Consider the following 6000-nt stretch of genomic DNA (forward strand, 5'->3'; position numbering starts at 1 on the left):
ATTTATTGTATTTATCACTATAATTACTTTCCCTCATTCCTTGTGGTAGTTATGCACAGTTCTGCGCATTCGTGTTGTCATTGCTTAAACACAACGGTTTCCATATTATTTGCTCTTGGTTGCATTTTTGATTGTCGATAAATTGTTATCAAGATTGAACACAGCTGTTAGCTGACACTTGCACTATTGTATGTTGTAATTATTCTATATGTTACTACTTCAGGAAGCCTCTTCTATTTCAAACGCCACAGATACCGCACAAGTTGAACTTTGCAGCTAATTTATGTATATTACTCAATGGAGAACTGTTTTGTTTTGGACAAATCGTTGTTTTGTGAACTTCGAATTCGCTCGTATCTCAGTTGTGTGATTCAAATGCTTTGATAGATTTAACATCGCATATTCGATGGAACTTTGATTTTTATTGTTCTAGCCAACTATTTTAGTGGTGCTCCACATGGAGCCTTTTTAACGTTACTATCGGTTCCAACTCTTTGTGTCCAAGGTGGATTGGGAATTGGATTAGCAAGCCCGCCTTGACAAAAGAACCTTGTAGGAAAAGTGCAAACTGAATAAAACACTGTCTTGATAATTTGATTACCTAATTTTCTTAGCCTCCACCTTACTAATTATTTACTATTCTTTGTTAAATAACACCAAACACTTACATTTAGCTCCTTATTCTTATCGTTGTGAAATCAGTTATATAATTAACCAAACATGTGACCCATTTTAGTTTTATGTTCACAACGGCCAAATTGTTAACTGATTACGATTTTTAGAGACTGTAATGAAAAAAAGAGTCCAATTGGTTCACCATTGTTTATTCGCTATTAATTTTATAATCTAGTTGTAAAACTTGTCTATTATTGTAGAGCCATGACGTGGAGCCAATTTAAAAGAAATACTTCCTCTCTGAACTACCCACCTTTGCTTATAAAGCTTGAGAACTAGAGCAATATCGAGGAACTACGCACAGGATGCACACATGCTAATAACAGACTGGTCAATTGCAGTCTTAAACCTTGATGGGAAGATTCAAGCAAAACAACAAATGAATCTCTGAGCTAAATCTTTAATTGAAAAGTATATTTTAACTACTGATAACGCAAATCAGTAGCCTAGAACAAATTTGTTTATTTTCTGGTGAAGTTGAAAGTCTAAAGTACCTGACGATCATTTGTGAATGATATTTGTCACGGATTTACTTGAGTTGGGGTACAATCAATACTTAGGGAGTTGTAAATAAGTGATATCTAGTAATGAGCTTAGATGTACAGGTATGTGGCCATGACAGTAACTGAACTCCATTCATTTCAAGTTCTTTGGCGAACAGTCAACTAATAATTTATGTTCCAGTGGTACATATTTTCAGGTTCAGCTAACTCGGTTAATAGTGAGATAGTTATGGCATGTTATTTGTGATAAATGTTTCACTTAGGATATTTCCGGGTTATAACGCTGAGAAATTTTCACCAGAACTTAAGGATTTATTCTTGACGTAACCTTCCAGTGAACTGCCTATTAAAGTTTAAATGAGTGAGGTTTCTAAAGGTTGTTTTAGTTCATAAATGATATTTGACCTGTCTTTGGAACAATAATTTACGAAGATAATAAACAGCAGCAACCATAAATATCAAACGTGTTATCATTTGATCTACAGAGAATTAATTTGATCATACATAAAGTTAGATCACCTGTAATGTCTTTGACTAAAATGTTTCAGTAGTCTCTTAATAAACTGCAATCTCTCCGAATTCGCAGACAAATAATCGTAGCTAATCCAATTACTATCTCTTCCGCTTAATGTCGGACATTATGTGCTGCAGTGTTAGGTTACTGTTTCGAATGGCTACAGTTTCGATTTGATCCACAGACATTGGGAAACATTTCGACTTGAAGATAATACTTTGATAAAAGTTTAAAATTTAATGTGAAGTGATGCTAGAAAATATCATTTAATTTTAATAGTTGAGATCATGAGTCAATTGAGGCTAGAGTACCATGGAAAACCTGCTCATCCACAATCTCGCCTCGCGCACTATTGAGGAGTCCCGCAGTAGAACGAAACGGCTGTTCAGTGCTTCCACGTTTTCCATGGTGGTCTAGCCTCAATTGACTCATGATCTCAACTATTAAATTAATATAATATCCACACAACCCCTTCAAATATCATTTAGTCAATTTGTGTGATGTTCCGGATTATAATGTAGGATATGTAGTGTATCTTTATCTCAAAGACATGTAGAAAGCTTTCAAAGATTCCAGATACAGCTTGTGCCCTCATACACAAATTTAGATAAGACCTTATGTTTGACACTAATAAACTTGCTCAAAAGGAATATCTCCACATAAATGATTCGTTTTCATCAATTTGACCTTGCAGATTGATTAACAAGAATGTCAATGAATGTCTGAATATCAAGAAATGAGTTTTCACCATTAACAATGTTCCGTGTTGTTAACTTTAAATAATAACAATAATAAATACTAATGTTTTGTACAAGTTATTTGAATCTTGCCAGTGACGTTTAGAAATGCAATTGATCAGTCTCCTATTGACATATGTGTATCCTGTGAAAATTGTTTCAATATTGTCTTAAGTAACAGGTATTATAAGTAGAGATGGATAGTGGTTAGTGGTAGAATTCAGAATTCTCTTTTCGTCCTATTTAAGAATGATCAACTAGAGTTGACCACATTCCAGAGTTGACGTTCACTCTGAAGATCAACCCGAAGATGTAGTTACATACGGCTGATGAGTTTCAAGCAGGACAAAACGAGTCATTCTGCACGCCACCATTAGTCACCATCATTCCCTGCTTATAATAATAATGATAGTAGTAATAATACGACACAGTAAAAAGTATTGATATGTATGTCAGGAAGTCAGTAACACTGTCTACGTTTGTGAAGAAATGATCAAAATGTTCGAATTGGTATAAGACGTTGTCACAGACTGTGTCAAACACATTTATAAGATGAATTTTACCCACTACCTAAACTGTAATCATCAATATGTAAGATATAAAACAATTAAACTGATAATCCTATTAGATCATCCGTTTTGATTATAATCATCATAATTTTCTTTGTCATCAGCTCTTGTTGGGTCACTATTTCACGTATGTGCTCATTTTAACCTATATATATATTAATTGCTTAATTATATAATTAGTTATTCGTGACTTATTTCATAAAGAGTGTTCCATTGAAGTAAAACATGAGGTCTGCTTTCGATGACCTCTTATGATCCGTATAAAACGTGACTTTATAATTGAATATATGTAGAATAGAGAATTATTTAGCATAAATCAGATCTTAAGGTTTTAAAATAGCCATATTTATGTATAATTAGAGTTTTCTTTACAGCAAACCACTGACTTACTTACTTACGCTTATTACTTCCAATGGAGCATAGGCCGCCGACCAGCATTCTCTAACACACTCTGTACTGGACCTTCCTTTCTAGTTCGATTCAAGTGTTGTTCATTCTTCTCATGTCTATCTCCATTTCTCGGAGTAATCTGTTGTTTGATCTTCCTTTTCTTCTTTAGAATTGAGGGTTCCAATTGAGGGCTTGCCTTGTGACACAGTTCGATGTTTTCTTCAATGTGTGTCCTATACACTTCCATCGCTTCTTCCTGATTTCTTCCTCCACTGGAATCTGGTTTGTTCTCTCCCACAGTAAGTTGTTGGTGACAGTGTCTTACAAACGGATCCGAAGTATTTTGAGTAGACAATTGTTAATAAACACTTGTATCTTTTGGATGATAGCTCTCGTAATTCTCCAAGTTACCGCCTCATACAGTAGAAGTGTCTTGATATTTGTGTTGAAAATTCTGAGTTTGGTGTTGGCTTACTGATAGTTGTTCTAAGTTCTTGATGCTATTCAGTTGTAAATATGCTGCTCTTGTTTTGCCGATCTGCGCCTTCACATCTGTATCACATCCACCAATGATGTTGCCCTGATATGTAAAGGTTTTTACATCTTCCAAATCTTCTCCGTCAATTGTGATTGGATTGGTGCATGTTGTGTTGTATCTGAGAATCTTGCTTTTCCGTTTGTCTATGTTGAGACCTACTGTTGCTAAGGCCGCTGCTACACTGGTTGCTTTCTCCTGCATTTGTTGTTGCGTGACAGCAAATCATAGTGACTTATTAGATTGGTAATGACCAAATATCCTTGGTTCGGGTCCTACATGCGAAATCATGGATACATACTGTTTAGGAGTCCCATAATAGTCATGAAATGGTCATCCAATGCTTCCAGGCTTTCAATGATAGTCTAACATTGATCTATTCATGATATTAATCTAAACTTAACCGTTGAGATTTTACAACTATATACTTTCTTCTTATAATCAAACATCATTTACTTTAATATCAAAGGAGTTCATTCATAAAGATGCATAAAGCTTACCTTTGTTTATTTTGTTTATCGCAAAACATATTCATGATTTAAATTATTTAACTTACTTGTTTAAACAAGAATCCATCATAGATATTGTCTAATTTATACATCTATAAATCATTCTAATAGTAAGCATATTCATTCATTGATCTATGATTATGAATATGTAATTGTAAATGTTTTGATTCATTATGAATGATATGAATGTTCTAGTTGATAGTTGTTTATTAATATACAACTCAGATGAAATGGACAAATTGGTGAGTATTGAAAAACGAATATCTTAATACCAGGGCAACCATCGTTGATTGAATGGTAATCATTTGAAGTTAATTATTCTAGAACAATTTACGTCAGTTAGTTAGTCAACTACAACGTAGAACTAGGCACATATATGCATCGGTCTAAGTTGCCATACCTCATTAGCACAACAAGATGGACACGGAAGTAGTTAATTCAATGATGGTAATATATAAAAGAAGGATTGTGTATAAGAATATAGTACAGGAAGAAAGATATAAAGCAATTTTCATCTCTTGGTATAAGGGAAGACAAAGAGTGTATATACCGACGCCATTGTGATCGACTGTGAATCATGTCACCAGAAGTTTCAAACCATTGGTTACGATAGTCACATGGACCTCAACATAGTAATCTGCATCTACCAACATGGCTCAAACTAGAAGCTAGTGTCTTCAAGTACTGATGCCACGTTTTGGTTTAGCCACCCTGAACAATTTACGTGAAACTAACATTATGGATAGTACCATCAAAAATTCAAATGAAACAGTACTATAGTAATGATATCTGAATTATTATGGTTTTTCTTTTTTCAAACTAACTTAGTCTTTACAAACTCCTTTATCTCTGGTTCATTGAAAATATCGTTCAAAAAATGATTTACCAGGTTAAATGTATAGGCTTAAAGAAAGTTACTTACTTACTTACTTACTTACGCCTGTTACTCTCAATGGAGCATAGGCCGCCGACCAACATTCTCCAACCCACTCTAGCCTGGGCCTTCTTTTCTAGTTCCATCCAATTCTTGTTCATTTTTCTCATGTCTATCTCCATTTCCTGGCATAATGTATCTTTGATCTTTCTGTTTCCCTTTGACCTTGAGGATTTCATGTGAGTGCTTGTAACAATGAGAAAATTGTACTTACGATAGGATTTAATACCATGGATTAGATCTAGCTCTATTTCTGTATTCTTGTTCGTTTCACTTTATAAGTATTCTTTATTAAGTGACCACTTGGTTAAGATACTTTACATTTGTCTTTCCAATTGTCGTTGGTTAACTAACTCTTAAAATAAATACAAGTTAATACGTTTATCCTATTTGACACTTATAATAGATCACCACATATTGATTGATATGACATTATGTTTAAGTAAGAATAAATATGATTATTCAACTGAGGTAAATGACGTCATGAAGAAGAGGAGTTTGGTCGATGAAAGCCATCCATGTCAGAGAACAAAACTCCATCAAAATCATCCACCTGAGCTACAAATCTTCTCCACCATCTCGAAGAGGAGTTTTGTTTTCTTTACGATGTGTTTAGTTTCTTTTTTTTAATATG

The sequence above is a fragment of the Schistosoma haematobium genome, chromosome 1, assembly GCF_000699445.3.
Source record: "Schistosoma haematobium chromosome 1, whole genome shotgun sequence".
In the NCBI taxonomy this organism is placed as follows: Eukaryota; Metazoa; Platyhelminthes; class Trematoda; order Strigeidida; family Schistosomatidae; genus Schistosoma; species Schistosoma haematobium.